Raw genomic sequence first — 24,237 nt, forward strand, 5'->3', positions numbered from 1 at the left:
AATGTACATCATTAACCCCCAGCCCATCACCAACACCCAACTACCCGCCACTACCCTACACCCTCACAGGCTTCTATGTTCACAGAAAGTCATATAAGGCTTTTTTCTTTTTTTTTTTAATCGAAGTCTAGTTGATTTACCATGTTGTGCCCATCTCTGCTGTACAGCAGAGTGACTCAGTTATACATATGTAGACATTCTTTTCTTTGTACTCTTTTCCATTATGGTTTATCACAGGATATTGAGTATAGTTCCCTGTGCTATACAGTAGGACCTTGGGGTTTATCCATTCTAAATGTAGTAGTTTGCATCTACCAACCCCAAACTCCCAGTCCATCCCTCTCCCTCCCCCCCTCCCCCTTGGCAACCACAAGCCAGTTCTCTATGTCTGTGAGTCTGTTTCTGTTTTGTAGCTAGGTTCATTTTTGCCATATTTTAGATTCCACACATAAGTGATATCATATGGTATTTGTCTTTCTCTTTCGGACTTACTTCACTTAGTATGATGGAATACTACTCAACCATAAAAAAAGAACGAAATAATGCCATTTGCAGCGACATGGATGCAACTAGAGATTATCATACTAAGTGAAGTTAGGCTTTTGTTTTGGACAAGGAAAATATCCTTTTCCAAGTATATATACATTTCCAAAATCTCATATATACCAGCATTCCTTGAAAAACAGCATGGAAAGCATCTTTATAGGCCATAAAGTTGTTTTGATTGCCTCCATTACCAGAGAAGGAAGATAAAGCTGAATGGGTATGAGGAGTGTTATGAAGATAAAAAGCCTGACATTCATTCTGCCTTCTTCTTCTCTCAGTACTGCACCTTATTATCAGTGGGGGCTTTGAGGCATGCTCTAAGGGGAAAACACTGCCTCTTCCCTGAACTGCAGCAATTCCAGTTATGGATGATGATCAAAAACAATAAATAAAAGCTTCCCAGCCTCCATCTAAGTGGCGATACCCCCAAGACACAAGTGGAGTAAGAACGGCACAGCTAGATGTCATGCGTCACCATCCATATTCTCAAATGTTACAGCCTTTAAAACCAACACAGGTGCTCGAAATGATCACTTTTGCTCAAAGTCCTGGAAACAGGAGACTGGCTTTCAAGAATCAATTGCTCAGAGGGGGAAAAATAGCAGATTAAAATTTTATGCTATAATTTTACAATTGATTGTTAGTGCCGCAGAGGGTATAGCACAAAGCTATTTTCCAACCACTGGAAAAAAGATGTGTCTTGAAAGAGGGTATTGTTAGCATAATAAGTGATCGTACAGTTATATATAGATTTTGTTTCGCTCTCTTCCAGCTGTGAATATGATTGTGTTCATGTGCTTGGGAAATTTGCATATAATGTGTGCTCTTTGTATCTTAGCCAAATCACTGGAATTCAAGTTCAAACTGCTCACTGAAATCGGACTGAAGCCCACTAAGATAAATGTACTCATCTTCCATTTCTTAAGGTCCCAATCCAGGTGAACATCCTCCCTTCTTCCTGAACTTGCCCAACTGGCAAATTTGCCAAGAATGATCAAATTCTCACTTCTAGGAAAGCCAGCAATTGGATGAAGCATCAAAAATTGGGGTCTGAGGTCCAGGAGAAAAGAGAAGACGGTGCCATCAACTTTTTTCTACTTTCTAATATATTCCAGGTTGAATTCAGTTTAAAAAAAAGACACCTCATTTGTGAAAATTTGTAAAATGTCAGCACTAGAGTCTTATCTCCTTTTTTAATGTAAATATAATTCACATACTGTAACATTCACACTTTTAATGTATGCAATCCAGTTCTTTTTAGCATATTCAGAACATTTTTATCGCCCTAAAAAGCAAGTCCGTACTCATTATAGTCACTTCTCATTCTCTCCTCCCTCCAGACCATTGCAAGAATCTATTTTCTGTCTATATGAATTAGCCTTTCTGGATATTTCATAGAAATGGTGTCACACATTATGTGTCCTTTTGTGTCTGGCTTCCTTCAGTAGCCTCACTTTTTGGAGGAGGTAGCTGGGTCTGTGCTGGGGAAACAAATTGCCCAAATCACATGGATTTTTCTGGATATATCCAGACCTAGAAGGTTATGGGGCTGCTATTTAGCAGAATAATAGTTAAGCACTTGCTGGGAGCTCCAATATCAAGGGGGCTTTCAACCTCATTGGAAATGTCACCAAATATAATTGTATTTATTATAACTATTTTCTGAGAATACTATACAAGGTTGGGGAAACAAAACAAACAAACAAAAACTTTGATAAGCTTCATGGGGTATAAGAGGAGTTGTGAACTCACTTTATAAGATGTTCAAATCACAAAAGTTGGTGTCTAAACTGCCCTATAAGTATGGATTTGGTGAAGCACAAGACATTTGTGTTGTTGAGTGGCTATATAAGATTGAGTTTGAGTCCCTCAAATTAAACTTTGAACAAATATGTAACAAATGTATTTTTGAAGGAGTGCCAGAGTATTAGCCTGCCCATGTTCTCTGAATTTCCACCCGCCCCTCAAAGTCACCACCTGGCTCCTACACCAAGGCCTCCTCAGTTGATATTTGTACAATATTGATGTGTCCTTTGGTGGAAACGCACTTCGCCTGGAATATTCGCCCGTGACCTCAGAGCATGTAGTGATCTCACCCTCTTGTCCCATGAAATCATTCTACCTCCTTTACAGACTGACAAGCTTTCTTACTTCCCTCAATTCTCTTTCTCCATCACAGTGAACCCACAATATCCATTCTATTGTAGCTCGCATTGGGTTTCAAGTCTACCCACTCCAACAGCCTATCTTCCTAAAGTCACAGAGCACCAATCTCATCCTCTGCCCCCCAGTTCAGTATCCACCCAGGGCCCAGTTTATACCTTTAGAACTTTGCAGGGATACTCTGGAATGGATTCCACTTTCTAACTATGATGGCCTTCCATCTATATAATCCCTTCAGGAACTTCAGGACTCCAGTCTGCCTCCTTGCATCCAAGTTCTAGAGACCTTGAGATCTCAGCACCCTTTAATAAGCCAAGGTGCTTCCTTAGAGCACATCACTAGTCAGGGATTATTTCCTAAATTTGAAAGTTCTGTGCTCAATAGCCACAAGAACATGAAAATGACAGTATAGTGCAGTGCTTTGGAGGTGAATGTCCAGGATTTGTAGCCCAGGCCGGACTATTTAGGAACTGTATGACCTTAGCTAAGAGTCTTAACTTCTCTGGGCTTCGGTTTGTTCATCTTTAAAACAGGCATAATAGTAGTTCATATCTTATAAAGCTGTTCAGAAGATTAAATGACTTTATGTATATTAAGTACTTAAGTACTTGTAACATAGAAATTGTATAAAAATAATAACTACTATTTTATTTCCTCTGTATACAAGTAGCCCACATGCAACATTTATACCAGAAATGCAGGAGTTTTTTTGTTTGTTTGTTTTCTAGAACATCTTAAATTATCAACTAGGAGAAAAACATACTAGATTGGGAAATAGGAGGTCTAGAATCTAGTTCTTACTGTGCCACTAAACTGTTATTGAATACAGTGAATTTTCTTATGGAGGTTAAACATTTTCTTAGATCCATGGCTACTATATATTTTTGAATGCCATCTTTACAGAGGGTGACGATATAAAAGTCTCAGTGATCACAGAAGCCAAATTAGTGGTTTTCTAATGAATGAGATGCCCAAATGATTCTGCTCCTTAAGGTTGATTAATTCTTTAGCTCAGCTGCACACATGCATTTTTCTGAATTGTTTTTACTCTTAAAAAAATCCATACAGCATGTCACTAAATGGTGACAATGATCTGGATATTAGAAAAGCTGGCTAGAAGAAGATTGTGTTAACGCACCCTCTGATTTTGCTACTTAAGCCTTTCTTAGTGTCTCTGACTGGACTCGTCTCCATTAAGCTCCCTCTAAAGAGGTTATTTCACTCCAACCTGCCTTCCAAGTAATATGACCTGGTGGTGTAGGAAAGGCATGAACGGTCTTGCAGTCTATCTAGAAAATGCGATGCATCCTCCAACTTCGCTTCCTTTATTTTCCCGTAGACCCTGTGGCTGTCCTAACTTTAATTATTAACTTAATCTGTCCCTCCTCTTCTGTGCCCAGACTGGGTGTTCTGACAGAAAGGACCGGGTTTGGAGATCTTTAAATTGTCAGTACTCAGTATTTAACCAGTGCATTAAAAAGTGTTTGCCTTTTTTCAGTACATATGGTGAGTCAAGTCACATGCCTCTTCACTCAAGCTATGATTTGGTCCTTTTTTACATATTGCTGCCTCTGCCTGGAATGACTCCCCCTTCCTGTGCACTTAAGGAGTCATGCTTTACAATCCAGCTCAGACATTGCTTCCTCTGAAGTGTTGTCCTTGAGCCTCTCATACACTTTCTTACAGAAGTCAAAGATTTCTTCTAGGGCCTTGTCTATATTCTTTGAAAGGATCATACTGAATTTTTTAATTTTAAATAACGTATTTACAACTCTTGCTTGCTCATAAGATGAGAGCTGCTCGAGAAAATGAAAGTGCCTCTTTAATCAGCCTTCTCACAACCTAGCACAGAGCCTGGCACATAACAGGCAATATTTGTTGATTGCAACTGCGCTGAACTGATTTGAATTGCATTGAGTTCAGATTCATAAAGGAAATTCATCTCACTTTGAAAGGTTTATAGTATAATTGATATAGCCAATTGAAATGGATGAATTACAAAAGGTATATAGTTAACTTTTACTTTAGGAAGTTTTAAAGATGATTTTTACCATTTTAAGAGAATTTTTTATTATTGGAAGTTTTCTCTTCCTGGTGTTTCCTTCCTCTCGGCACAAGAGAGGAAGGAAACAATCTTTCATTGTCCCCAGAAAGATTAGAGTAATAGAAGGGAGAAAGAGAAGTAGTCAATAGTCAACTTTAAAGCCCAAAGGACTACAAAAGTCTTGCAAACAGTTTTTCTTGTCTGAGAAAAAGATTTCCAAATTCAAGTATCTCCCTTTATATAGCAAAATAAATCTAGGAGGTTTGTACATGAAGTATTACCATAAACTATGGGCAGAAAGAACTCAGCATATGGCCAAGAAGAGACCTCTTGAGAAAAGAGAAAAATAATCTTAATAGCAGATTTGAGCTTTGAATCTACAGAGTATTTGTACAAATAAGAGTAAAGCAACAGAACAGGAAAGACTGTTTTAAATGAGAAGGGAATGGTAAATTTCCTTCTGTCATCCACAGAAATGGGGACCCAGAATAAGACAGAACGTGTTTTAGAGAATAAAGTGGATTTTTAATTTATTTTTACATTTTGTGTAGGGTTGAATGTTGGCTGCCCTGTACACAACAGTTTTTGAGAAGGAAGGATTGCCCAGACCAGATGGGGGGGGGGGCGGGTCTCTACAGCCCTGCTCTCTAACCTTTGTGTGCAAACCACAGTTGAACAGTCAAAAAAGCTTCATGAAGGACCCAGGAATACATTAGCAGCACAGACAATAAAAAGTCTAGAGTATGGACTGTTGAGATATCAATGAAATCTGACAAAACCCTACTGTAATACAATAAGACCTATAGGGAACTGACATTAAAATTTGGGTGAGGAATTGATTACCCAAGATGCTATATAAACAATTAAGACCACCTTGACAATCAGCAGCTGTTGGAAATCAGTCCTCCCCAACAGAGGTATTCAATAAATATTAGGGTCCTGACTATTTATGGCCTCTCTTTTTATCTTTGCTTCCTAAATAGCTTGAGGAAATCAAGACAATTAAACAAGGATTTTCTCAAGAATCTGCAAAATAGGAATGTTTTGGTTGAGTGTTCCAGTGAACATATACCACCTGTAAGGCTTATTGGTTATCCAAGAATTAAAGATGCTCTGTATTAGTCAGGGTTCTCCAGAGAAACAGAACCAATAAAGAGATTTATTATAAGGAATCGGCTCACACAGTGATGGAGTCTCTGAAGTCCCACAATCTGCCATCCGCAAACTGGAGACCCAGGAAAGCCAGTGGTGTAGTTCCAGTCTACATCTGAAGGCCTGAGAATTAGGAGAACTGATGCCGTAAGTTGCAGTGTGAATCCAAAAGCCTGAGAACCGGTAGAATCTATAGCATAAATTCCAGTTGAAGGGAAAGAGAAGACCAGTGTTTCAGCTCAGCAGTCAAAGAGAGAATTCTCCCTTACATTCCTTTTTGCTCTATTTAGGCTCTCAGCAGATTGAATGACGTCCAACCACATTGGGGAGGGCCATCTGATTTATCCAGTCTACCAATTCAAATGCTAATCTCTTCTGGGAACACCATCACAGACACACCTAGAAATAATGTTTAGCCATATATAGGCACCCTTTGGCCCAGTTATGTTGACACGTAAAATTAACCATCACATACTATATGCTAATTCTTTGAAAATGATTAACCCTATGGACCTAAGTATGGGAAAGGATGGCACGCGGCTGTCTCCAAGTCTCTCTAGGTCTAATTCTTTATGGTCGCTGCAAGTAGACCAGCCTCCAGAAGGGAGTGTTTTTCTCCAGCATCACCTGATAGATTAATTCAGGGGCAGCTCTCAGCTCCTTCTTGCCAGTGACCGTCTCAGAGTATGCAGGATTTCCTTGCTGTCAGATCGGCATATGCCTTGAGTATTCTGTAGATGAAACATCAGCTCTCTATGCCAGCTCAGCACTCATTTCCAAATCATTTGTTTGCTGCCTTGCCATGTGAGAGCAAAGGTTTCATCAACCCAGCACGATTTCCAAGAATGGTGCTTTTTCTCTCTGATAAATGTGTGACTTTGAACCAGAAAAGCAGTCAAGCCTCAGAGTCATGGACCCAAATCACAGTTTTGTCTCTGCCATTTACTTTGGAACGTAATCCGCCCCATCATTTTTCTCATCTGAAATAGTCGAAGGTAGCCAACATCATCTCTAAAGTTTCCTATATGCTCTGAAAACCAGTTAAATAGGTGCCTTAATTGTGGTGGTTGCTGTTTTAGGGGGAAAAAATTAGCACACCTATGGTGGTGCTAGATGAAGAGTAGGAAAAATAAATAAGATGCAAGGGCTTTGCCACTGAGTGTCTCAGAACCTGGTAAGGAAGGTGGATATTTAAACCATTAACCACAGAATCTGTGGTGAGTGCTAATTAAGGGATATGTTTGATCTAACCCATTCACACCACCTTATTATCAAACCCAGATGACGGCAAAATAAGTCCTCAAAGTTAGGGACGCTTTTAAGGACACTGATAACTGGTTCCCTTCCAGATGAGATCCACGACCTCTGCTCTAGGGCATTATTACAAGGTTCTTAACCCACTGCACTAAACAAATATTCTCTCCAAAAGGCATGAGAACAGGAAAAAGAAAGAAAAGTTTGACTTACAAGGAAGGAAAGAGGGCATCCGTGCCAAAGTTGATGAATTAACTTTTTTGTATTCCTGTTGTCTAACACAGAGCCTGGCACATTACCGGTGTTCATGTTCATTCATTTATTCACTTGTTAAAGCTGTACATGTGCCACATATGCTGGGTTATGGGACACAATTGTGAATAAAACATGCAAGGTCAATGAGCTTATATTAAAATGAGAAAGTGTAGATGATAAACTAGTAAATAAGCAGAGAATCAAATATTTTGATACATCTTATGACAGAAATAAATGGTGATGTGATAAAGAGTATGGGAATGTATGTGCGTGAGATAGGGTGGTCTAGGACGGTCTCTGGGTGAGATCCGAAGAGGGAACAATGTAAATGACCTGGTGAAAATTTTCTTGTTGCACGAGAAGGAGCAAGGAGAGCAGACTGCCAGGGTCATCTCTGCTGAAGGGGGAGCATGGTACAAGGTGTGCTTGTAGAGGTGGGTAGATGATGCATGTGTTGTCAGGCCGAGTCAGTGTGATTTTCTAATAACAGGGCTGTAAAGGAAGAGGAAAAGGGAGGTATCAAGGCTTATGCTTAAATTTAGTTAAAATGAACTGAAAGGAAGGAAGGAAGAAAGGAGAAAGAAGGAAGAGAAATGATTGATTCATTTGAGTGCTGACCTACATTTCTGCACTAGACACAGGAAAGGTGCATGTTTTTCTGGAGTCTGCAACCTAAAATGTTGTGCTGAATTTGATGACGGGTCAAAGTAGAGCAGAAGAGAGAAATACTCCATTAGAATACAGGCTCTAAAAGAAGTGACAGAGCATTTTGATATCGATAGAGGTCTGGATAATTCAGGCAGTTAGTCATTCCTTCTCTTTGATTCCACAGGGATGGAAGGGAAGATTTATCTTGGGAGATGAGTAAGATCTGCCAGATGACAAAGTGGAGAAGCACATTTTAGGCAGGGAGAACAGCAGGTACTAATAAATGGAGACGTGAACAGCCTGGTACATGTGTGCCAAAGTCTCCAAGCAGTCCAGAGAAACTGGAGAACAGAGTAGAAGAGCAACGTTGAAAGGGGGGATTGGAAAGTCAGGTAGTATCAGATCAAGTAGTGTTTTAGATCAAGTAGTGTCTACCAGTAGCTAATGGTTCTGAACTCCCAACACTGCTGATCTTCTGTCTGTTCCTCAAACATGACAAAATTCTCCTTGCCCCAGGGCTTTTGCAATAATTTATACCTCTAGTAACCTCCTTCCTGGACATTCACACAGCTGACTCCTTCCCACCAACCATCGATTAAATCAGCTCAAATATCACCTTCTCAGAACCAACACCTCTCCCAACTCAATCTGCAATTGATTCACCTCTACTTTCTGATCACTCTGTTTTATTTTTTTCCTTAGTGCTTTCTACTACATGGAATCGTCTTGGCTATGTACATGTTTATTTATCTTCTGCCTTCCTCCACTGAGATAAAAGCTCAACAAGAGATGAAATTTCTTTTCTTTTATTTACTGCTGTATTTCCAGCACCTGTACCAGAATAGTAGGTGCCCATATAATATTTGTGAAATGAATAAGTGAGGAATCATTAATTAGGGGGAGGTATGGTCCAATTTGCCCTTTAGAATATCATTTTGTGTGCAGTATGGTAGGACTGCATCTTTCTGAAAGATAAAGTTCTAACGTGAATATCTGAAATTTAAAAAAATGTACAATCAAAATTACCTTGACAATGGATTAGAAAGGTTCAAGGCCTTTTTGAAGACTGATATTCATCATTCAAGGGTAATGGAACCAGTATCTCTAGGGTTTGTTTGTTTTTTTCCCCAGGAAAGGACATGTCCCTCTTTCTGTCCTTGGCACCCTATTCAGCAATCTAGAGGATTATTCCAGTACATTGCTACATTTAGAGGAGTGGTAGGAGAAATAACCTGAACTCCTTATTTATTTTTTCTCTTGTGAAAAATGAATATTGCTGAATTTATATGAGCTTAATGCTCATATAAAACACCACTTCATGGAAGGTGGACGTGCAAAGTCTAAGTTTGGAGGCTGAGAGCCCATTTTAAAATGGCATTTTTTTCCCCCTTGAAATGAAAAAAAAAAACTCTTCTGTCTCTTTCAATCCTATGATACCTAACTTTATGCACTTGAGATGCTTTTGCAGCAAACTGAAACCTATTTTCATTGGGTTTGAATCCATTTTCTTTATCCCAGGCACAGCTTAAATATCATTGCAGAAGGTGCCTTGAAATTAGAAGACCAACATGATCTCCAGTGGACTTACTACTTATAATGATCTGGGTGTTTAGAGCTTTCACTTCATAACTCCTCTTATCTTGTCCCTTCCAACCCCAATAAAGAAGACAATCTTTAGAGGCAACATGAACAAGGGTTAGTGAGGATTCAACAATTTGTCTTATTAAAGTTGAGAAAAAATTAAGTAATCCATTGAAATACTAGTGTCAAATACCGGTCTCTTCATCTCTCTCATAAACACATAGTCAACTTTGGTCTTTCCTTTTTAAGCAACTAGGAAAGGGACCATTTTAGATCTCCATTCCAACGAATTTTCCAAACATTGTTGAATAGCCTGGGGTGTGAGATACATTTCTATGCTAAATGAGGGTTAATGTCTAAAAAACTTTTTTTTTTAAACATCTTTATTGGAGTATAATTGCTTTACAATGGTGTGTTAGTTTCTGCTTTATAACAAAGTGAAGCAGCTATACATATACATATATCCCCATATCTCTTCCCTCTTGCATCTCCCTCCCTCCCACCCTCCCTATCCCACCCCTCTAGGTGGTCACAAAGCACCGAGCTGATCTCCCTGTGCTATGCAGCTGCTTCCCACTAGCTATCTATTTTACATTTGGTAGTGTATATATGTCCATGCCACTCTCTTACTTTGTCCCAGCTTACCCTTCCCCCTCCCCATGTCCTCAAGTCCATTCTCTACGTCTGTGTTTTTATTCCCGTCCTGCCCCTAGGTCATCAGAACCATTTTTTCTTTTTAGATTCCATATATATGTGTTAGCATGAGGTATTTGTTTTCCTCTTTCTGACTTACTTCACTCTGTATGACAGACTCTAGGTCTATCCACTTCACTACAAATAACTCAATTTCGTTACTTTTTATGGCTGAGTAATATTCCATTGTATATATGTGCCACATCTTCTTTATCCATGCGTCTGTTGATGGACACTCAGGTTGCTTCTGTGTCCTGGCTGTTGTAAGTAGTAAAAGACTTTTGAAGGCTTCTGTAAATGGCCTCTAGGGAGTGAAGTGTTTTCTACTTTCACTGGCTTTTTACTGCCACTTCCCTTCTCACCGTGCAACACCCACGCCTCTATCAGTTATTCGTGTGCAGTTATACTGCGGACAAATTGAAGATTATGAGAGCTGTAATTTGGTTTAACACCATAGGCTAATAGTTTAAAAAAAGCCTGAATAAACCTTTGGAAGATCCAAACACTGGCTCATCTTAGCTTAGAAAGGATTTGTTGTTACAAATTCCCAGTGATAAATAGGCAGATGTGTCAGATGTCTCAGTTTGCTGTCTTGCACAAAGGGCTGATGGACATATTTGGTCTGTGAAAATGTGAGTATTGATCCAAATACCATCATTTGAATAATGCTTTGAAAATTGCAAAAAAAATTGCAAAGCATTTCTACTTTTCAGGTGCATAACCCTGGGGAATGTCAACCTACTCTGTGCCAGGTTGAGTGAATACAAAGATGAAAAGAACATAGTAAGCTAAGGTTCAACTTTCCAGCCTGAAATCAGGTAGATCTGCAGCGAATTCTAACCTTCCTGCCTTTGAGCTTTGTAACTATAGGTAAGTTAGCCTTTCACAGCCTCATTTATTTAATATGAAGATCAAGGATAATAATAGACAATACTTCTCAGAGTTTTGGGGAGGATTTAGGGAGATAGTTTTAACAGAGTGCTTAACATAGTAAGAGGTAACAGTCTAATATATTAGCTATTTAATTATTTTGAAGAGACATCATAACCAAGAAGGGATGATGATGATGGTGATGATGATTCTTATTTTACTTGTCCAGAAAGAGTGTCAGGAATGCTAAGCAAGTTGGCTAAAGTCACACAAGTCTTGAAACCTTGGGTTCAGGTTCCAAGCTCCAAACCCTATCCTGTTTCCTGGCTCCTAGGGCTTAATGAAGGAATTGGGGCAGGGTGATCTTATGCAAAGGAACATTTCTGTGCTCATAAGAATTTCTACTGCAAAACCTTTTAAAAATGAGTCCAAAGAGAAAGAGTATCCAACTCTTTTATTTCCATCTTTGTCTTGGTGAAAAAACAAGTGTGTATTACAAGCTTGACTTACAAGGATCTCACAGGAGGAGCCCCTTGTACTATTTGAGTTACTAATGGGATAGCAAACAGTGCCTGTAATTTACTTTGTACTTTGATAATGTCTTGGCTCACAGGGTCACACAGCCCTTTCCAAACATTAACTTATTTCTCTCTCCTAATGCTTCTAAGGGGTCAGAGAAGGTTAGCACTCCCTTTGTTTCATAGATGAAAAAACTGAGATCTAAGAAGGTTATGCATCCTACCAAGGTCACCCGGCAAGCCAATAAGCTATCTAATCCCCTGCTCCCTGCTGAAGATACTCCTGGAACCCACACAGGGAAATGTGTGCAGGATGTTTTTCCTCCTGCCCTGCAACTGCCACCGAATGCCATTTGTGTTACTTTTCTATACCTCTCAAGCTGTGCCTCGAACAAACAAAACAAGAATGTATTGCATCCTGGCTTCTTCAGGGCCATGGAGCTAAGAGGTGAACAAAAAGGAGGAAGCCTAAGTGTAAAATATATTTGTTGCAAGCAAATAATACTTATCACATTAAAAGTGGGTGGGAGCGGTTGACCTATTTGTTTTAAAAGTTAGGTGGAGTCGTGTAGGAAAAATGTACACACATGTGAACAAGATTTCAGAACCTCATCTGAATACAGGGAACAGTTAGATTCATCCACTTCGGAACTGACATTTACTGAGCTCTAGGCACTGAGTTTAGGAATTCTCTGGCGGTCCAGTGGTTAGGATTCTGTGATCTCCCTGTAGGGGGCACAGGTTTGATCCCTGGTTAGGGATCCTAAGATCCTGCATGTCGTGCAGTACGGCCAAAAAAAAAAAAAAAAACTATTAAGCTCATTTTTGAGATGGAGGAGTCAGAAAAGCTGAATAGAACACTTCTTTTACGTCCTTATTTAAAAGTCCTATTCCCACTGAGTCCTTCTCTTCCAGGCCACCTTATCCAAAACCATGGCCTCCTTTCCACTCTTGCCCCTTTCCCTGCTTACCAATTAATTAATTACCAGTTAATTATCTTGTTTATTATTTCTCTCCTTCCTTTAGAATGTCATCTCCATGATGGCAGGAAGCTTTGCCTAATTTGCTCATTGCTGCATCCCTAGTGCCTAGAAGAGAGTTCCCAGTACATAAGAGGAGTCAACCAAAAATTATTTAATGAATGTATTCATGTTCCCCTGACAGCTCAGAGTTCTCTTAGTAGCAGGCAATTACAGTTGCAATGTTATATTTACTTTTAATCCCAACTCTTCCTCTCCATCTCAACTTTCACTCACTGAGTTTAGACATTACGGGTTCCAACTTGGGTTACTTCCTCTTCACAGATCTTTCTGGCTCCACATTTATTTTCCTTAACACAGGACTGAAAATAGGACTCAACCGATAATTGTTAAATGAATGAATGAATGCATTCACATTCTCATGACAGCTCAGAGCTCTCTTAGTAACATGTGATGACAGCTGCAATTTTACATTTATTTATGTGGTGATTTGATTAAGCTCTATATCACTTTCTAGATCTATGAAAAAAGAACATTTCAGTGTGATCATGAAGTATATCCCAGTGCTTAGAATGATGCCCGGCAGAAAGTAGTTCTCAACAAGTATTTTCTAATGGAATAAAGAGATACAGCTGTGTGATAGAATTCAAAGAGTAGAAATGTGACATAGCAAAGACTTGGAACCCTTTTTGTGTATTCAGTAACTACTTATTAAGCAATAGACATTATTGCTGCCTTCAGTGGGGCTTACTACCAAGTGGGCTCTTCTCATACCAAATCTCAAACTAGGTCTTTGTTGCAAATCCAACATTTAAATAGAAAGCAATTTCATTTATGTTTTAATATTTAACTCATAAATAAGAAACTTAAATATCTGACAACTTCATCTGTCTGGAATTCAGGTAAAAGGCAGAAAGTAAGCCAGGAAAGCCTCTTTCCAGTTAAAAGAGGTTACAGAGTTTGACAACATAAAAGTTTCTTAAATCATGCTGCACATTCCATCTACTTTTAAATATCACAGAACCACCCTGTCATCTCAGGAGTGTCCCTCTTTAAAGTACTTGTCCCAGTTTATCTATCACTAATCTCTATAGATTCTATAGTCAAATATCTTTTAATCCCAACTGTTCCTCTCCATCCCCAATTCCACTGACCTAGTTTAGATATTATGGCTTCCACTTCGGTTGCTCTTCCTTAACTGGTCTCACTAGCTCCACTTTCCTTTTCTCTAACACAGGACTGGAAATCAAAAAAAATAGAAGAGACAAAGTAGATGCCCAAAGAAAGCCTTAGTGTAAGAGAAAGATATTAAACCCAGCCTGGTAGTGGAGCCTTCTATGACCATCTGTGACCAAACAGAATGGATAAGTCCATCACCATGTGGTTCGCTTCCTATAGAGCCTACCTCTTGCAAATTTAGCTATTGACTCAATTATGACATCATTCTATGAGCACTCATACTAAAGCCATCTATTGATTCCAAAACTTTGTTTTTTTAAAGAATGACAAACGCAGTTAGTGGCCCTAGATAGTTCTGTCTCTCATCCCTTGACACACATATTGTACTTGCTTGTCAGTATGACGGTCTTCTTACTGGATATGTATTTCTTTAAATATGGGGTGTGCATTATTATAGGATAACAGTTGCTTTTACGTTGTAGTTTACAATACACTATATAACAGTGAAGGATAGGTGGAGACAGTTCTTCTTTTCATTCTCTTCAGTCCTTCTAATGGCTTTAAGAAGAAACAGTAAGTTTTGTGCTAGCGTGCTCTTAACAACTTTTATACTTGATAATCTCCTTTATTTATCAAAGAGACAAGCAAATCCAGGCTTGGAGACCTCAGCACACAAAGTCACTGGTTTGAAGATTCAATCATAGGACTGTTTTCATTGCATTTGGTTTAACAACTACCTTTTATTTAGGACAAATGAAACGGATTTTCCATTAAGTTGAGACACAAACTTTTTTTTTCAAATAAAATTTTTTAATGTCTAGAAGTATATATAATTAAAGAAAACATTAAATAATGTGGGGAGCACAAAGATATGACAAAAACACAATGGGCCATTTGAATGACTGAAATTTGGGAAATTTCATTACACTATAAGTTCCTTCTCTTAGAGCAAGGGCCATGTCTTTTCATCTCCCCATTCCCCCAAATTCAGCACAAAGCATCACCTGTGTAAGAAAAGAGGAAAGCTTAGATTCCAAGGTATATCATCGAGATCATACTCTCATGTACATCTCAAATCCTTTACACCTCTCTTCTTGTACTCACTTGGCAAAACCCCAAAGCTTCATTAAATCAGACTGTCAATTCTATATCTGTACTCTGGGCTGCTGAAATGGCTTGTGAAAAATACACACTATATTAATGCATCTCACTTCAAAAGTGATTCTATGGGGCCAAATCTAGCTAATAACTTTGTATTTAGCTTTTCAAGTGCTAAAAATATGTTTTATTATCAGACGTACTTAGAAATATATATGCCCTTCATATTGCGGATCCTCACTGAGACTCTCCCTGACCTCACATCTTTAAGAATAGTGTCTTCCATATGATATTGCTTATATGTGGAATCTAAAAATATGGTACACATGAACTTATTTACAAAACAGAAATAGAGTCACAGATGTAGAAAACAAATTTATGGTTACCAAGAGGGAAGGGGGGGAGGGATAGATAAAATGGAAGATTGGGATTGACACATACACACTACTATATATATAAAATAGGTAACTAATAAGAACCTACTGTATAGCACAGGGAACTCTACTCAATACTCTGTAATGACCTATATGGGAAAAGAATCTAAAAAAGAGTGGATATATGTATATATATAACAGATTCACTTTGCTGTACAGCAGAAACTAACACAACGTTGTGAATCAACTATATTCCATTAATTAAGAAAAACAAAAAATGATTAAAAAAAGAATAATATTTCCCACAGCTGTCCTAGCACAATCTATCCTTTCTCTACTTTTAGCCATAGCAATTATTATATATCTATGTATACATATTTAAATATAATAATAAAGGGTAATGTGTATACCCTTACAAAGCATATGTATATGAATATACATATGTATATGTAAGCACCTGTATATGTATACATATATACATATATATATATATAAACATTTACATATGTATAGAATGCTTACATTCTAGTTGGGATGATGCAGACAATAAAGTATATACATAAATATATATTGAACAATTATATACTCATTGTATAAGTATATACTCATAATAAATATACTTTTTTGTTTATTGTCCACATCTTCCCAACTACATTGTAAGTGTCATGAGAACAGGGATTTTGCCTACTTGTTTCACTGCTGTATTCCCTGCACCTAGACCAGTGTCTGGTACAAAATAAACTCTCAATACTTATTTCAATAAGTATTAAAATAAGTATTCAAATAATACTTTGAATAAGTATTCAAATTATTCTCAATACTTAGAGAAAAGGGAGGAAGGAAGCAAGGTCAAACATATGATACATTTTTACATCTGTATTACATATGAAATGCTATTATCTTTCTCTGAGATTTTTAAAATGTAGTCAATACTTACGTATTGAGTGTCTCAAGTCCTCACCCTGGAGGAAGGAGAAAAGAAACAGACATATGAATGAATAAGAAATATTGTACGTCAGATGGTGCTAAGTCTATAGAATGCGATTCCCCCTTTCTCCACCTCTTGTTCCCCATTTGGTGTGACAAAAATGGATTAGAAATAAGTACCAGCTTAAATGTCCATAGACTCTCCCATTGGACTGTTCCCTCTAGTTTTTCAGCAGCCAATGTGCCTAATTCATCTTATCTAGTCAGTTTCTGTTAGCAGTTTAGGGTCCCTGTCAGAATACTTTGCTTTTCTTGCCATATGGATAATTTTACAAATGCCTGTCCTCTTCACTAACCTATGAGCTATTTGGGTTTAGCATGTCTGTAGCCCCAACTCTTAGCACATACTTGGCATGGAGTAGATATTTACTTCTTTTTTTTAAAGAAAATAAATTAAGATTTGATGATCTTATTGTTGCTGTTGTTGTTGTTTGTTTTTTTGTTGTTTTGGTTTGTTTGTTTTTTGCTATTGCAGATGGGATTCAGTAGAATGCTCTTTTCCAGGCAGATGCATTGTCCAAAACAATGTGTAACTGCAAAGACAAATGGGACAGTAATCCATAAAAAACAAGCATAAGAATTCCTAACATACAGCAGTCTGAGGCCAGTCAGTGTAGGGCAAATTAACTAACTATGTTGACCCTGAAGTCAGTCTATGGTGTAATTGATGGTGTTAACAAGCATGTTCATATGTGAAGACAAGAATCAATTTACTTGATGGAGTTCTACATCATAGCTTCATAAGGCCAGGAACTATGCAAGATATATTAGGGGGGAAAGTACATCTAATAATAAAATATAACTTTAGCACTTGAAAAAATGAATCAAAACTATTAGCTAGTTTTCGCCCCATAGAATCACTTATTTCCAGAAAACTGGGGGTTTTACTCTAAATTTGGATATTTGAAAACTTGCCAACTATTCAAATTTCTAACTGCCTACTATAATTCTTTAAAAACTAAGAATCTTTGTTTCTCAACTTTAATGCTTATGAGAATTCATTGAGTGTTTGGAATTTTTTAAAAAAATATCCTTTGCTGAAAGGGTATAGTGGATATCGGGGAAAATGAAAGTTCTTAGCGGATAGCAAATACTTAGAAAATAGTCTTGCAATACCAGGTATTTACACAACGATCCATCTCAGTCTGTTTCTCCTCCCTCACTTCCTCCTTATTTCCCTTTTATCCTCCATTATTTGGTCTTCCGCCCCCTAACTGTGTTTACATTTGCATGTCAAGATTTAAGCAAGTTTATACTCCACTAAATCTTGTCTTGCAAGTTGAAACATTAGTAGAATTCTACACCGTGAGTCTGTTGTCATACTGTTACACTGGAACGCTGAGACAGGAACCACTCTGGTATCACTGATTAGCTCTGAGACAGGAAATGATAGAGTCATATTCAGAGCACTGTCCCACCCAACCCATGATTGGATGATTCTGAAGGTTTGATACAGCTCACTGATATTGCCTACCCTGAAAGCCAGTTAATTATGAGAACTAACTTTTAAGATAGCTCAGAGACTACGTTCTAGTTTTCATTGTGGCTATTGCCAGGAGAATTGTCAGACAAGGCTCAGGCCTTTGAGATGCGAATCTGTTTGAAATGCAAAGATGGAAGTTGGAATGAATTCCAGAGGTAATTTGCATAAGCCTGTACTTTCACTCACTTGTTTCACTTCATGATAGTACCTTCAAGAATATGTGAAAATCTGAGGTGAGCTTGAGGTTGGATGAGAGTGTGCATGTGTGACAAGAGATGAAATTCCAAGGAGACAGAGGAAAAGCAGTAGCAGTAGTAGTAATACTACTACTACTACTACTAATAATGTTTATTTATTGGATTCTGAGAATCTGACAGACATAATGCCAAGAGCTCTATATGCATTATCTTATTTAATCCTTTCAACAGCCCTATGAGGCAAGTGCTATTGTCATTCCCATTTTATAGATGATAAAACTGAGGCTTAGATAAGTTATGTAGCTTGCTTATATTTACACAACTATTAACTCACAGAGCCTGAAAATAAACTCATACTTTTCTAGCTCCTGATTCTATGTTCTTAACTGCAATAAACCAGCTCAGTGTCTTTTACCAAACCACCAGTGGGACACCAGAAAATCAGCTGCCCAAAATAGCATCAACGACCTCCTCTAAGTACCACCCCCACAAAAATCTATGGTCCTCTGGGCTATTGCTTCGAGAATAAGACAAATATGAGGAACTGAGTATCTATGTAGTCTTTTTCAGTCAACTTAGAGACCTACCAAATATTAGCACTGTTTCCATGTGCTCCTTGATAGAATGAGTAGAGAGTTCATGACAGTCAGAGTGCCATTAGGCGTAAGAAAACTGGGAGGCTGGATGAGTCACCTGCTTTGGAGGTCTTTGAAAACAAACAAAAAGACAAAAAAAATTTTAAAAATTACAGAGTATCTATTTTGTTGGTCACAACTTGACATAGATGGATGATAGGTGATAGATAGATAGATACAGATAGATAGATAGAGGATGGATAGATGTAGATATACAAACACAGCTGTGTGTATGTATGTTTTATGACAAATTACATACAGACCAGTAATGAAGGCATTGATTCCTTTTCAGATGAGAATGCTGGATCTCAGAGGTTAGGAAACTTGCTCAAGGTTATGGACTTAGTGAATGACAAATCTCATGACTTTGGGCACGGCATAGAACCTTTCTGAGCTTTAGCTAACGCCTCTGGAAAAATGAGAATAATAACATTTGTCACCAGGAGTTGGTGAAATATTGTACATCAGACTACCTTTGGGCCTGGCACAAAGCTTCAGCTCATTACACGGATGCTGAAATAAATCTGATCCCACTGACCATCCAGTGCCATCTTCCTGTGCAAGGGCACTGGAGGAGTGAGAGAGCAATGCTCTGCCATCCCTTGTGTAACTCTGGAGCCTCCATAAAAGTGGTGGTATGCACTATTGGAATGGATTCTCTTTGACACAAACAGAAGTCAGAATATAGCATGCCACCTTAATCATGCTTTAATTGAAGTACCATATACATCACAACTTGACATAGGTCTTCTGAAGTCCAGGCATCACCACCCTGCCTCATGGGAACGTGTGCCGTTACCACCAGCATAATTGTTGGAGCAACTGATGCATTCCCAGCAGCAGATATTTCAGCAGGTAGTGAAGATAATTAGGAGAAGATTTTGATCTTGCTGACTTACAGTGAAAAGCAGGGTATCAAGGGATATGAATACAGAGACAATCAAGTCATATTAAAGTCTATGATGAAAGCTCCCTTTAATATGAGGGACGAAAAGGCAGTAAAAACAAAGCTATTTTCAATTTGAAGAGGAAAAAAAGCTATCCTTTGATCCCTGACATAATATGACAAGGAAACAAAGCACTCAGACAAATCATCTTGTATGGTAATTTTCTTTCTCATTTGAAATCTTGGGTGTGACGACCAAATTGCCGCTGCTTTAAAAAGTTCGTTCACTTTGTTCATTTTACACATGTTTACTAAATGCCTAACACATGCCAAGCACTATGTTAGATTCATGGACCTTTGCACTCAACTGGTCACCGTGTACTGGGGGAGATGGAAACATTTTTTTCAGATAATTACAGTGGGTTAGTCATCAAGAAAAGTAAGCAAGAGTACCTTTGAAGCAAGAAAGGGAAGCATTATAATAGACTTGTTGGGGGAAGGGTAGATGCACGATGAGGTCAGAGGTGGCTTCCTGGAGGAGGAGGGGTTTGATCAGAGCATTAGATAGGATTCAGATGTGTTAATAGGGAAAAGCTGTTTCCTCCAGGGCAAAGATCTATGGAAAGGACACAGAAGCATACGAAAACTCAGGGAACAGTATGAAGATCAATTCACCACCATCTCGGGGTAGGTGGTATAGGGTTGTGAGAAATGAGGATAAATGGGGCCAGAACAGTGATGTGTGTTCTGCAAAGGGGTTTGCTCTTGAGCCTAAGAGAAATGCAAAATAGTTGCGTGGATTTTTAGAATCAACTTTATATCTTTAAAGATCACCAGATTGGCTGATGAATTGAATTGAAAAAGGATGACTCTGAAAGCAGGGAGATCAGCTAGGAAGGTGTTGTAATCACCAGGAGAGACTTCCCAAGGGTTTGGACTAAGATAATGGCAGGAACAGTGGAAATGGAAGAGGGAGCTGGAGAAAAATCTTTCTTAGAGGCTGAATTCAGAGTAGGATTAACTAAGATCTAAGACTAAAGTTTAAGACCAAATAGAGGCTCATATTTAGTGGAAATGGTAAAAAAAAAAAAAAAAAAAAAAAAAAGGACCACTTTGGCTTAATACATGGGATGTCTGTGTTCTTGAAAACAATACTCTATGTAAATTAGATGTTCATAAAGTAAATCACATTTGAATATGTCAGAAGAGCTTGTTATTTAAAATACTCCTATTCTGACTGATTATAGATAATAACCCTCTAACATATGTGCTTACTTAACTTGAATTTCCATATTTTGGGTTAGCTCAAAGCATGTTTTGTACACTTTTGCCACCCACCAATTCAATTTTATTTGGTCAAATGATATACTTTAGTTTATAATAATGTATAGATATTTCTCACCCACAATAATAGTATTTATCCTCACTGCATCAGTTTCAACAATGTTTTGGTTAATTTTAGTTGTTTACCTATAACCTCAAGTTAATATGAAGATTCATTTACTATAAAAATGTCATTTTGTGAATGGCATGAAAAATGTTTTGTTTAATTTTATTGAAGTATAGTTGATTTACAATGTGTTAATTTCTGCTGTACAGCAAAGTGACTCAGTTATACAAATATATATATTCTTTTTCATATTCTTTCATGAGAAGTGTTTTTGGTGGACTTATGGATGGATGCACACATAAATAAGAAAATAGTGATGAGTAGATAGATAGGGAGACGAAGAATTTATACAGAGGCTCAGAAAGGCTAAATAGCTGAGCCACAGAAAATGTTCATAAATGAATCAGAATTCCAATCACCTAATAGACAATTTAATGGCACTTACCCATGTAATAATGATAATAATTTTAGATAGATAAATACTAAAATAATTTTATACTTCTATAGCAAAGCAAGATAAAGGCAAAAGAAAAGTTTAATGAAAAGAATGACAGTTCCATCAATATTCCACAAAAAAAGCTACTTTCAAAATATAAAGAGAAAAGTGCTTTGCATCAAAAACATAGAAGAAACAATCACCGGGTGCTGAGCATACGTTGTCCCATTTAATCTTTACAATTAACCTACCTGTAGGTATTATGATGTCCCCTTCGCAAATGAGAAAATTGAAACTCAAAGAAGTTAAATGACATTCTCAGCATCATGCATTTCTAAAAGTTGAAGGAGGAGGTCAAACCTAAGTCCTCATAGCTCCTGTGGCCATTTCTAGACACCTCCCATTGAAGCTGAGCTTCTGAAAACTGGCTGTTGGATCTCTGATGTTGAAGACTCTCCATGAATGCTTTCTGTTTGCCTTGATGGAATTGTTCCTGAACTGCTCTCCAGGAGGTAATCAAGTGTGTTACTGGACTAGTTCTTGTTTAATACTTTGTAGATAATAAATAATTTTCTCCTAATAATTCCAAAGGCAATGTTTTGAAGAACTCAGACCTATGTGTGGACGTTTGCTGAAATCTCTCAGTTACTTAATCATGTTCCCACGAATGAATACAAAGCATAGTGGGTCAGGTCAGTGGTCCATTCCACCCAGTATATGGCACTAATGCTGACAGGAGAGGGTCATTTGTCGTTTGTGTTCCATAATGTCAACTTCAAAGGACTCAGCAAGTACCCAAGCAGGTCAAGTTTGTCCCAAGTACAGATTGTAACTCAACCATTCATCATTTTAGCACAATCCTTTTAGAATGAATTGGTATAGATTTATGCAGATTTTATTCACTTACGCATCTGTTAACTCAAAAACACTTATTGAGTGCCTTTTGTGCACCGGTTTCCAAGATCTAGAAATGACTAAGACCTATTGCCCCTCAAAAGCTCAGGTAAACAGGCAACTGTTATATAATTATAGATTATGATGGAGAATAGCAGATAACAATACACAATAACAGTAGGGGGGTTGTATTTCACTCTTGGGGGTGGGTTTCTTCAGGAAGCATGGCCCCTTTATCCCAGGCTCCAGAACAAATACACAGAAAGCAGATATGAACTGAATTCACCTCTTGGAGCCAAGCCCAGTAGATCCAATAGCCTAAAGCAGACCCACTCTACCAAGCCCAGCCTCCATCGGCCAAATGGTAGCCAAATCCCATGACTGACCATGAAAACAAATGCTTGTTGTTCAGAAGCCTTTTGTTTGGGTTGGTTTTCTTTTGTGTAACATCATTGCAACAATAGTCAACAAATATGTGGTCCTAGCTCATGAAAGATGCTCAATAAATGTAGATTGAACTGTTCTTACTCGTCTCCTAACATCAAGAATCCATTAAAAATGGAATGTACATTTAAGTGAGTCTGTGTCTACACCGTATTAAACAAAATATTCTATTACCAGAGGGTGTCTTCCTCCACATTACAGGAGAGGAAACCTAGGCAAAGTGATTCATCATGGGGCCTAAAATCCACTTAAATATACAAGACATACAGGGTCAAATGCAATCTGTCAAAACTTGCCTAACATAAAATGGTAGCTCAATAAACATTGCAATTTTACCTCAAAGGAGAATCAGAAGTGAGAAGGTGGAAAGGGATGGCTGGGGTCCTGCTTAGACCCAAGTGATCTTTCCTTTGAGGCAGGTCTAAATGCCAGGCTTGAGAATGTAGGTAAAAAGAGAACCAAATAATTCTTAGGAGAACCTTCATAACTACTACTGAGGCAGGTAACTAACTTAGTTTCTTTGTTAATGGAAGCTGATCTGTGCCCAGAAAATGGAGGAAAACAATTCTCTCTAAGAGATAAAAATAGCCTACTGTAAATCTTTGGGCTTTTCTTTACTTTTAATAAAGGGAGGAACTCAAAGTTATTGGAAGCAAACTTTACCAAAGTTGAACTTTGAAATTTCATTTACAGAGTCCACATGAAATGGGCTGGTATTTCAGCATCTTGGCCTTTACCTGTGTTATCACTCTACAGAATGAAAAAAGGACATGTGGGGACGTTTGCACTTTTCATTCATGCTACAGGTATGTGCCTATCACTTATTTTGTGGCAGCAAAACACTTAAAACATGGCCCAGGTTGTAAGGAAAAAAGGAAGAGGAATTAACATTCACTGACAGCCAACTATGATATTTATTTTCTATTCTTTAGGTTAGGATTTTAGGTTGGCTTTCCTGGAGACAGACTCAGCAGCAGAGCTTTGCAAGCAAGAGGTTTATTGGGAAGTACATATGGGAACCACACCTATAAGGAAGAGATTGGATGGAGTGGGGCTCGACAGAAGAAATTGATGCAGTCACAATAGAGGCCTCAATTGATTCTACAAGGAGCTCTGAAATTGTCCCAGACTGAGGCAAGAGGCTGGGATATATCCAAATAACTACACGAATAGAATTCTTTTGTTTATTCCTCATTATACATAATCAGGTAGGAAGAATGAATTCACTCATCTACTTTATTTGCTCATTCATGCATTGATTGATTCATTCATTCATTCACAAACTCTGTTATGTACCTGAAATGACTCTAGGTTGTGTATAAACTCTGAATATTGATTAAATGTACTTTGTGCCCTTTGAGAACTTTACAGTCCAACCTTGTGAATGGCTAAGTAAATTATATATATAGACTTAAATTAAAACAAGGAAATACCTAATCTGTAAAGAATTTTTCCCTCAAGGCTACAGGAAGTCCCTCAGAGACAAGAAGACACTAGTATGGAGGACCCAAGTATTCCCTTCCGTGTTGA

General features: G+C 38.0%; 1 long non-coding RNA gene across 1 annotated transcript in view; it reads left to right on the forward strand.

Annotated features, from left to right (window-relative positions):
* The window catches only part of LOC132351825 (uncharacterized), a 95,518-nt gene extending 72,017 nt beyond the window's left edge, over positions 1-23,501 (forward strand). The window contains exons 2-3 of the long non-coding RNA XR_009498496.1: positions 21,763-21,881; positions 23,401-23,501. This is a non-coding gene — a long non-coding RNA (uncharacterized LOC132351825). The remainder of the gene's footprint in view (positions 1-21,762; positions 21,882-23,400) is intronic.
* The last annotated feature ends 736 nt before the right edge of the window (positions 23,502-24,237 follow it).

Source organism: Balaenoptera ricei, chromosome 17 (genome assembly GCF_028023285.1).
Source record: "Balaenoptera ricei isolate mBalRic1 chromosome 17, mBalRic1.hap2, whole genome shotgun sequence".
NCBI lineage: Eukaryota > Metazoa > Chordata > Mammalia > Artiodactyla > Balaenopteridae > Balaenoptera > Balaenoptera ricei.